The following is a 10629-nucleotide window of genomic DNA, read 5'->3' as shown; positions in this document are numbered from 1 at the left end:
ATGGGTGGGCAGTTAATGCGAACATCTAGCAGCACAAAGGTTGCATGTTCAAATCTAATCGCGGAAAACTTTATAATTTTAGCAACTTTGCAGCTACTTAACATGTTAGCTAACCCTTCCCCTAACCCTAAACCCTTTAGCCTAACTTCTAACCGTTACCTTAACCCCTAACCCAGCTAACCTTAGTGTTAGCCATCTAGCTAATGTTAGCAACAACAAATTGGAATTCGGGAACATTCATACGTTTTGCAAACTCGTAACATATTGTAAGAATTGCAATTCATAACATATCATACGAATTGAAATGTTTAACATATCATACGAAATGGATGATGGACATCCACAAATTAATCCATACCCATACGAAACGTAACATATCATACTATTTGGAGTGTTCCGGATTCACTTTTACTATGTTACGTCTACCCTTGAGTCCAGTTTGCAGCCAGAAGTTGTGGGCTGCTGCCTGGGCTGCATGGGAAGTGGGGATCATCAGCCAGGGCCGTGCTTCCTTTCTGCTGATGTCACATAGCATCGAGGCTACAGGACTGCAGGGTATTACTTTTTTCAAATTGTTATATTTATTTTCCCCTCGCGACTTGAATTGTTTTTGGAAGAGTACAGAGTTCAGCACAACTGAAATGGTCTTGTAGCAGCAGCATAATACTTTTGTTTATTCAATCTGATAGAAAAGCTTTCTAAAGCTGTAATACATAGCATAAGTATCACAGCTTATCTGATGACACATCTTCCCTTTATCTGTTTATTTTCCAACCCAAATCCAGACAGTATGTGAAAAAACGGCAATGGTGTCATAGGGTCGAAATTCTAATAAAACCATTAACTAAGATTACTTTTGTTTTACAGTTTAAACTCCATTTTTGCCAACATTTCATCACCTATTTCAATACTAATTTTGTATATTTTCTTTAAAAAAATGTGCATAATAATATTAAGTAATATAATTATACTAGCAGCTATTTATTTTCAAGGATCATGGGCAACAAACTTTGAGATATTAACAGACCCTGAAGGCTTCAGTAGGATTTTTTTTTAAATCTGTGTTTGTGGAGCCTCTCTCTACAGCCCATTGGCAACAGGAGTCTGGAGAAGCATTTCGACACAGGGAGCAGCTCTGTGGCCACAGTTTGCCCCCCTACTATCTCCATCAGACAACAGTCCTTCCCCTTTCACCTACATTGAGGTTGTCAACATAAGCGTTTATGAAATGCTTATATACAGCTTATGGATGTGTTATGTATAGGTTAGGTCTTCATGTAGGTACCCTTCAAATAAAGTGTTACCTAATTCTCACTGTGATGTTACAGAAAAGCACTCTGCTCCAGTGAGCTAGGGCAGTAATTGCACTGTACCACGTTAAAAATAATAAAGTCAAGGTCTAATAGTGACATGGTAATTAACTTAAGGCAGGCATGTAGCTACAGTAGGTGAGGTAGTTATCAGAGCCATGTCTCTTCCGGCTCTCAGAGCTGTGTCGGTGCTTAACTGTACAAAGGTGAGGTTCTAAAAAGAGAAGCACACTTCTACACAATAGCTGGAAAGCAGGAGTGCGGCGGTGCTTTCCTCTGTCAGTGGGCCGCCCGCCTGTTTTGTAAGCACTTCCATCCTGTGAAAGCCCCTGGTAGACCTCCACCTGCTAGTTAGCCCAGGGAGGGAGGGAAGGAGAGAGGGAGGGAGAGAGAGAGAGGGAAGGAGGGAGGGATGGAGGCGCCTCCAAAGCCAGCCTCTCCCCCTCATTTCACTGGCGCCAGCTCTCAATGGGCCCTGCACTTTGATTATTTGTGTTAACAGTTAATTTAGCACCACAGACACATGTGTAAAAGCTGGCTTCACTTCCTCATGCATCACCAACAAATGGGACTTTTATGAGTTATTTTTCACAGGGCCACCCCCCTCTCTTCTCCTCACTCTCTCTCTCTCTAACCCTCCACAGAGTAGTAAAGTGACACTCCGCCACTCTCCACCTCCACCCCTAACTCCCTCCACCCTTCTTTTCAACCCCCGCCTCCACTTGCTGCTTGGTTCAGTCCTAATCTCTTCCACATCTTGCATGAGAGAGTTATTTCTGGCTCCTCTGTTCCCAATGGTTGCATTATCAGGAATACATTTCATGTCAATTTATGGTTGGTTAATACCACAGAGAGACTCTTTGTTATTGAGATTTGCTCTCGATCCAGTTGAAAAGCAAAAGCTCAACCCCCCAACCCCCTGAAATAAAAAAGGATTCTGCCACATTTTCTAAACTTTTTCCCCCATTTGGATCATGCAGGGCTCACAAAAATAACTGCAGTAAGAATTCAAAGAATAAGTGTTTCATAAGCCCTAATTATAGTCACAATTACAGGCAGTAAAAGTAGAGACAGTTTATTGAAACAGTTGACTCCTGAGTTTTATAAGTAATCATAAGAACTCCCAAGCCCTTGAGGACCACTGTCCTCTGAGGACCAATGTTTAAAACCTCATTTTGAATACATATCTTGATAAAGCTGATACTCTGGCTGCACATGTTCAGTTTCAGCGTATGGAATAACTACGTAGGCAATGATGTCCTCTCACAAAAAAATCCCCACCCTGAGTTCTCAGTGGAACAACACTCCCAAGGGTGTTTCAGGGGGAGTGAGTGAGAGTGAGTGATTGAGTGAATGAGTGAGTGAGTAGGGAAGAAAAGCATCTTGGATGATAATGTAGATGGCTAGTTGAGCTAAGACACTGATAGTTAAAGGAAGGGAACAGTGCTGAGAGGGCACAAATTAGCCACAGCACACATGGGCTCATGCCCGAAGTATGCTAGCAGAAGGCCACAGAAGCCATGGAAATATTTGGACATCTTTTTTTGCTCCCTCTGCTCATCTGCGATGTAACCAACTGCATCATTTTTTGTGTGGTTAAGAGGCACGTTTTCATGTGGCTTGAGGGAGGCAGAGCGGTCAGAAGTTTGGCCTCTCTTGTTTTTCTTGCATTTGAACCGCTCAACATGAGAAAAATGTGACCCAGCATCCCAGTTTGTCCCATAAGGCTGACGCATATGTCATCCAAATCATGATGCCATGTCCTTTCTTAACTGTGAATATGAACATTGATTCATCATATACCACAATGTTCCACAATGAAATAACAGTAAAGAGCTATAAACTGTAAACATGGTTTCCGTTTGGCAGCTAGCTGTATAAGGTCACTGTTTGATCTTGTTTGATGTGCTCTAGAGTGTAGAGACTCCAGCTATAATTGGTTATCAATGCATGAGAATTATTTTGACGTAATCCACTTTGCCCCCTTCTGTGGCAGATGGGGTCTGGTCTGACTGGGCACGCCACTCCGCTGAGCACATGAGAGTACCATGAAAATCAGGCCTCCGTGTAGGTTTCATCTCCGTAGTACTGTGACAAGCCGGGTAATGCTGCAGATTTGACAGATATGGGCCTGTTGAATGACAGGTGAATTCCATTGAAGAGAACAACAACAATGCGATGATGCCAGCTCTGTGTCAATGCTTTGGAAAATACTGTTTTGAAAAGAATAAAGCAAACCAAACGCTGAAATATTAATCAAAGACGTTGGCACGAACCAGAGACAGAAGACTTCATTATCATTCACAGAGCGTGCAACAAGAGACTGATGAATGCTGACCAAGCTAACTCAAGCCAAGCCCCGGGGACAGTGAGGAGTCATTCATATAATAAAAAGCTCTTCTCTTCTTTTCCCTTCTCCTCCTATCCTCTGTTCACTCTTCTCTTCTCTTCTTCAAGAGGACCCGGGGGGACAGTGAGTGAGGAGCAGAGGAGGCTGGTGGGTGGAGCTATAGGAGGATGGGCTCATTGTAATGGCATTAATAGAATAAATGGAACTGAGTCAAACATCTGGTTTCCATATGTTTGATGTGTTTGATACCGTTCCATTCATTCCATACCAGCCATTACAATGAGCCTGTCCTCCCATAGCTCCTCCCACCAGCCTCCATTGGTGAGGAGTCATTATGGGGGGGAAGACTCCTCTCTTCAAGACAACCAGGGCTAATGATGACCACCAGGCTCCATCTAACACAAAGCCCAGGATTCCCTCCTCTTCCTTCCCAGCATTGTTTGACATCCTGCAAGGCCAGGGTCCCAGCTCTCTGTGGCCCTGTAGCCGCTGCCTGCCACAATAGCACCATCTAACCAGCCAATGCCCTAGGCCCTGGGCATGGAAGTGTGACAACGGGGACAGACAGCAGCAGTCAGCTCAGCTTCATGGGATGTGACCAATGACTGCTGGGGATGTGACACACTTCTTTTCCTCAACAATTAACTACATTACAAAGCAAAACGCCTGACACGACATGAAAGTCTAACGTGACATTAAAGTCATGATGGCCTCTGTCTGACAGACAGTTTGTCGTGATAGTAAAATAGGCCTATCTGTCACGCAGTATGTAAAAGTGAACTTATACGGTTAGATGCAGTACATGACCAAAAGTATGTGGACACCTGCTCGACGAACATCTCATTGCAAAATCATGGGCATTAATATGGAGTTGGTCCCCCCTCTGCTGCTATAACAGCCTCCACTCTTCTGGGAAGGCTTTCCACTAGATGTTGGAACATTACTGTGGGGACTTGCTTCCATTCAGCCACAAGAGCATTAGTGAGGTCGGGCACTGATGTTGGGCGATTAGGACTGGCTTGCAGTCGGCGTTCCAATTCATCCCAAAGTTTTCGATGGAGTTGAGGTCAGGGCGCTATGCAGGCCAGTCAAGTTCTTCCACACCGATCTCGATAAACCATTTCTGTATGGACCTCGCCTTGTGCACGGGGGGCATTGTTATGCTGAAACAGGAAAGGGCCTTCCTTAAACTGTTACCACAAAGTTGGAAGCACAGAATCGTCTAGAATGTCATTGTATGCTGTAGCGTTAAGGTTTCCCTTCACTGGAAGTAAGGGGCCTGGCCAAACCATGAAAAACAGCCCCAGACTATTATTCCTCCTCCCCCAAACTTTACAGTAGGCACTATGTATTTGGGCAGGTAGCGTTCTCATGGCGTCCGCCGAACACCCAGATTCGTCTGTCGGAATGCCAGATGTTGAAGCATGATTCATCACTCCAGAGAACACGTTTCCACTGCTTTCAATGGCGGGAAGCTTGACACCACTCCAGCCGACACTTGGGATTGTGCATGGTGATCTTAGGCTTGTGTGTGGCTGCTTGGCCATGGAAACCCATTTCATGAAGCTCCCAACGAACAGTTCTTGTGCTGACGTTGCTTCCAGAGGCAGTTTGGTGAATGTTGCAACCGAGGACAGGCGATTTTTACGCGCTACGCACTTCAGCATTTGGAGGGTCTCGTTCTATGAGCTTCTGTGGCCTAGCACTTTGTGGCTGAGCCATTGTTGCTCCTAGATGTTTCCACTTCACAATAACAGCACCTACAGTTGACCGGGGCTACTTTAGCAGGGCAGAAATTTGATGAACTGACTTGCTGGAAAGGTGGCATCCTATGACGGTGCCACGTTGAAAGTCACTGAGCTCTTCAGTAAGGCCATTCTACTGCCTTGGGTTGTGCCATGGCGGAGATCGTTGTGAGATCGTTGTGGGCTATACTCGGCCTTGTCTTAGGACGGTAAGTTGGTGGTTGGAGACATCCCTCTAGTGGTGTGGGGGCTGTGCTTTGGCAAAGTGGGTGGGGTTATATCCTGCCTGTTTGGCCCTGTCCGGGGGTATCATCGGATGGGGCCACAGTGTCTTCTGATCCCTCCTGTCTCAGCCTCCAGTATTTATGCTGCAGTAGTTTATGTGTCGGGGGGGCTAGGGTCAGTCTGTTACATCTGGAGTATTTCTCTTGTCTTATCCGGTGTCCTGTGTGTATTTTAATATGCTCTCTCTAATTCTCTCTTTCTCTCTTTCTGTCTTTCTCTCGGAGGACCTGAGCCCTAGGACCATGCCTCAGGACTACCTGGTATGATGACTCCTTGCTGTCCCCAGTCCACCTGGCCGTGCTGCTGCTCCAGTTTCAACTGTTCTGCCTGCGGCTATGGAACCCTGACCTGTTCACCGGACGTGCTTGTTGCACCCTCGACAACTACTATGATTATTATTATTTGACCATGCTGGTCATTTATGAACATTTTAACATTTTAACATTTTGACCATGTTCTGTTTTAATATCCACCCTGCACAGCCAGAAGAGGACTGGCCACCCCTCATAGCCTGGTTCCTCTCTAGGTTTCTTCCTAGGTTTTTGGCCTTTCTAGGGAGTTTTTCCTAGGGAGTTTTTCCTAGCCACCGTGCTTCTTTCACATGCTTTGCTTGCTGTTTGGGGTTTTAGGCTGGGTTTCTGTACAGCACTTTGAGAATATCAGCTGATGTACGAAGGGCTATATAAAAATAAATTTGATTTGATTTGATTTGATTTTACTGCCAATGTCTGTCTATGGAGATTGCATGGCTGTGTGCTCGATTTTATACAGCTGTCAGCAACAAGTGTGGCTGAAATAGCCGAATCCACTAATTTGAAGGGGTGTCCACATGCTTTTGTATATATAGTGTATTTTGGTTCTGAATATGAACAGAATGTGCTCGTTAATGCGCAGGTCAATACGGATACAGAATAACATCCAAATGTTCTATTATACATAGACTGCCTTATATAACACTGGGGGAAATGACGTGATGGACTGAACCACCTCAACATGTTGCACATTCCATATGGCCGTAGGGCTAAGAGCAAAGCAGGCTGGACATTCTGACTCCTCCAGAGTTTGGTTACTGTTGCACACAGTCCTCTGCTCAATATTAATAATAATGTTAGTGATGGCATCGCACTGAGAGCAGGATTAGTGCTTAAACTGCTAGATGAGAGTCGCCGGCCAGCCGCAGCTTGGTTGCTATACACATGGGATTTGACTTGACTTTCTTAAACACAGAAAAATGGGAAGGCAACAATCTTTTTCATTTAAGAGCAATTAAGTGGATCCCAGTCAGAATCACTGGCTCCAGCGTGCTGCGGCATAAGGGAGTTGTTTTGGGGGGAAGGGGGGGTTTATTACCCATTTCCTTTCCCCTTGCGCCAGCAGCAGGAATGCTCACTTTTCTCTCACAAAAAGCCACATTCCAAATGCCAGAAACACATATACAAGGACCACCATGGGCCAGTGCTTCCCTAAACATGTGAGGAGGCATTATAAGGGCCCTCCAACACTGGAGAAGTGTTGTGTTCCAACATTTATAGTGAGGTAATTAGAAACATCCAGACGTAATTTAATAGTTCCCGCAGAGTAGAGACATGAAGTCTACTGACTTTTCTCTCCTCTGTATAAATAACTTGGAATGCATTAAGTACACAGCTTATTTGTTCATATTTTTTTCTTTACCTCCTTTCTCAACATTCAGTCAGTTGATGTGAGGCCCTCTTTAATATCACACTGGCCACATATTAAGTGGCAATAAATAGGCTATTTGAATTGATGTTTCAGATAGTATGTTTATTGTCATCATACAAGATCAGCCATAAGATATCAGCGAACTTCCCCTGACTAACTGATATATCATTCTATGGATCTTGGATTCCAATAGCCGTGAGCACAATGGGCCATAAGTATAAACAGGCTGACTGAAGCCTAGCTATCTGCATGAGTATTGCACTTTGTCTGTGAAGTGCCTGTCAATATCCCTGGGAAACAAGAGTGCAAGCAGACATGTGGTTCCAATCTGTCCCCTTTCTCACAATGAGAAGAGGCCATTCATGTACTAGCTCACCACTGTAAATACAGCACTTGAATGTGTGAGCAAATCCCCCCCCTTCAGGAGAAATCAATGCCTTTTTCTGTTATCAACATCCATAAATTCTCATCTATAGATAAACAACAAGCCTAATAGTGAAAAATATCTTGTTCTCTGTTGTTCCAGGTTACCATTGTAATACAGTCTGTGCATCCTTTCTTTTGAAAATGGGCCTCAAATGGCTTCAATCTCAAAACAAGTAAATTATCTTTATCTTTTTGTTTTGTTTATCTACACAAAATACGCCATAATGTCAAAGTGAAAAGAAAATTCTACCCATTTCTACAAATTAATACAATGTAAATAACTCAAATATAGTCGTTGCATAAGGATTCAACCCCTTTGTTTAGGCATGCCTAAATTAGTTCAGAAGTAAAATTTGGCTTAACAAATCACGTAATAAGTTATATGGATTTTTGTATGACTACCCCATCTTCTGTCCCGATACATACAACATCTTGTCATGCCCTGATCTGTTTTCACCTGTCCTTGTGTTCGTCTACACCCCCTCCAGGTCACTGATTTCCCCCAGTGTATTTATCCCTGTGTTTCCTGTCTCTCTGTGCCTGTTTGTCTTGTATGTTTTTCCAAGTCAACCAGTGGTTTTCTGTTCTCCTGCTTTTTGCTATTCTCCTTTTTCTAGTCCTCCCGGTTTTGACCCTTGCCTGTTTCTGGACTTTGTACCCGCCTGCCTGACCATTCTGCCTGCCTTGAACACGAACCTGTCTGCCACTCTGTACCTCCTGGACTCTGATCTGGTTTTGACCTTTTGCCTGTCCACGACCATTCTCTTGCCTACTCCTTTTGGATTCATAAACATTGTAAGACTCCAACCATCTGCCTCCTGTGTGTGCATCTGGGTCTCGCCTTGTGCCATGATAACATCAGTAAGGTCCCTCAGTCAAATATTGAATTTCAAGCACAGATTCAACTACAAAGACCAGGGAGCTTTTCGAAAGCCTCATAAAGAAGGTCAGTGATTGGTAGATGGGTAACAATAACAAATCAGACATTGAATTTACTGTATCCTTAAGCATGGTCAAGTTAATAATTATGCTGTGGATGATGTATTAAACCACCCAGACACATCAAAGATGCAGTCGTCCTTCTGAACTGAACTGCAGGACAGGAAGGAAACTGCTTAGGAATGTCACCATGAGGCCATTGGTGATTTTAAAGCAACTACAAGAGTTCAATGGCTGTGATAGAAAACTGAAGATGGATCAACAATATTGTAGTTACTCCACAATAAAAAAGAGATATATATTTTATTTAACTAGGCAAGTAAAGTTAAGAACAAATTCTTATTTACAATGACGGTCTGCACCGGCCAAACCCGGATGATGCTGGGCCAATTGTGCGCCGCCCAATGGGACTCCCAATCACAGCCGGATGTGATGCAGCCTGGATTCAAACCAGGGACTGCAGTGACACCTCTTGCACTGAGATACAGTGCCTTAGACCGCTGTGCCACTCGGGAGTGGTCTAATGACATAAATGACAGAGTGAAAAGCAGAATAAAAATGTACAGAATAAAAATAGACCGTCATTGTAAATAAGAACTTGTTCTTAACTGACTTGCCTACTTAAATAAAGGTTAAATAAAAAACATATGTTTGGGGCAAATCCAATACAACATATCACTGATATCACTCCTTATTTACAAGCATGGTGATGGCAGCATCATGCTATGAGTATGCTTGACATCTGCAAAGACTGTAGAGTTTTACAGGATGACAAGAAACAGCATGAAGTGAAGCACAGGTAAAATCCTAGAGGAAAACCTGCTTCAATCTGCTTTACACCAGACACTGGGAGAAGAATTCATCTTTCAGCAGGACAGTAACCTACAACACAAAGACTAATCTACAATGGAGTTGCTAACCAAGACAATGAATGTTCCTCAGTGACCAAGCTACAGTTTTCACTTAAATCTGTTTGAAAATCTATGGCCAGACTTGAAAATGTCTGTCTAGCCATGATCTCCAACACCTTGACAGAGCTTGAAGACAGAGCTTGAAAATAATAATGGGTAAAATATTGCATAATATAGGTGTGCAAAAGCTCTTATGAGACTTCCCTAAGAAGAAGACTCACAGCTGAAATTGCTGCCAAAGGTGTTTTTGGCATTATTTTCCATTAATCAAAAAAAAGTTGAAGTCGGAAGTTTACATACACCTTAGCCAAATACGATTAAACTCAGTTTTCACAATTCCTGACATTTAATCCTAGTAAAACTTCCCTGTCTTAGGTCAGTGAGGATCACCACTCTATTTTAAGAATGTGAACTGTCAGAATAATAGTAGAGAGAATTATTTATTTCAGCTTTTATTTATTGCATCACATTCCCAGTGGGTCAGAAGTTTACATACACTCAATTAGTATTTGGTAGCATTGCCTTTAAATTGTTTAACTTGGGTCAAATGTTTCAGGTAGCCTTCCACAAGCTTCCCACAATAAGTTGGGTGAATTTTGGCCCATTCCTCCTGACAGAGCTGGTGTAACTGAGTCAGGTTTGTAGGCCTCCTTGCTCGCACACGCTTTTTCAGTTCTGCCAACAAATGTCCTATAGGATTGAGATCAAGGCTTTGAGATGGCCACTCCAATACCTTGACTTTGTTGTCCTTAAGCCATTTTGCCACAACTTTGGAAGTATGCTTGGGGTCATTGTCAATTTGGAAGACCCATTTGCAACCAAGCTTTAACTTCATGACTGATGTCTTGAGATGTTGCTTCAATATATCCACATCATTTTCCTACCTCATGATGCCATCTATTTTGTGAAGTGCACCAGTCCCTCCTGCAGCAAAGCACCCCCACAACATGATGCTGCCACCCCGTGCTTCACGGTTGGGA

Source organism: Salmo salar, chromosome ssa03, assembly GCF_905237065.1.
Source record: "Salmo salar chromosome ssa03, Ssal_v3.1, whole genome shotgun sequence".
Classification (NCBI taxonomy): Eukaryota; Metazoa; Chordata; class Actinopteri; order Salmoniformes; family Salmonidae; genus Salmo; species Salmo salar.
This window is presented reverse-complemented; position numbering follows the sequence as displayed.